The sequence below is a fragment of the Nanorana parkeri genome, unplaced genomic scaffold, assembly GCF_000935625.1.
Source record: "Nanorana parkeri isolate BGI_ZX_2015 unplaced genomic scaffold, ASM93562v1 scaffold1237, whole genome shotgun sequence".
Taxonomy (NCBI): Eukaryota; Metazoa; Chordata; class Amphibia; order Anura; family Dicroglossidae; genus Nanorana; species Nanorana parkeri.
The window spans coordinates 113,052-113,608 of record NW_017307505.1 but is presented as its reverse complement, the minus strand read 5'-3'; positions in this window follow the sequence as shown (position 1 = coordinate 113,608).

The window sequence follows — 557 nt, the reverse complement described above, 5'->3', positions numbered from 1 at the left end:
TGGGGGCAAGCTGGCCATGGGCTGAGCGTATGACATGGGGGGCAAGCTGGCCATGAGCGGATTACATGGGGGGCCAGCTGGCCATGAGCGGATTACATGGGGGGCCAGCTGGCCATGGGCGACTGACATTGGGGGGGCCAGCTCGCCATGGGCGACTGACATTGGGGGGGAAAGTGATCAGAAGATGGCTTTCCACCGCTGAATGGCAGCAAAAGCCGATCTATGAAAAGGGATTTCTGCGTTGTTCCCGCAGTATTTTACTGCACCGTGACCTGAAGGGTGCATGCTGTGCTGCCTGATTAATCGGGCAGCACAGTCATTAGGCATTCCTGCTTCTCTGTATTCTGTGCAGGCCCGCAGACAAGGCCAGCAGTATGCTGTTTAGGGTGGCTTGCTCGGTGATTGAATTTCATGGAACTGCAGTTCAGCAAGCATGCAGACTGCACTGTCTGGTGTGTAAATCCCTGCCCAAAACTGTCAGTGCGATATAAATCCTGTATAATATTATTTTATATTTGGCTATAAAAAAAGATTTTTCTTTGCACAATATTTTGCTA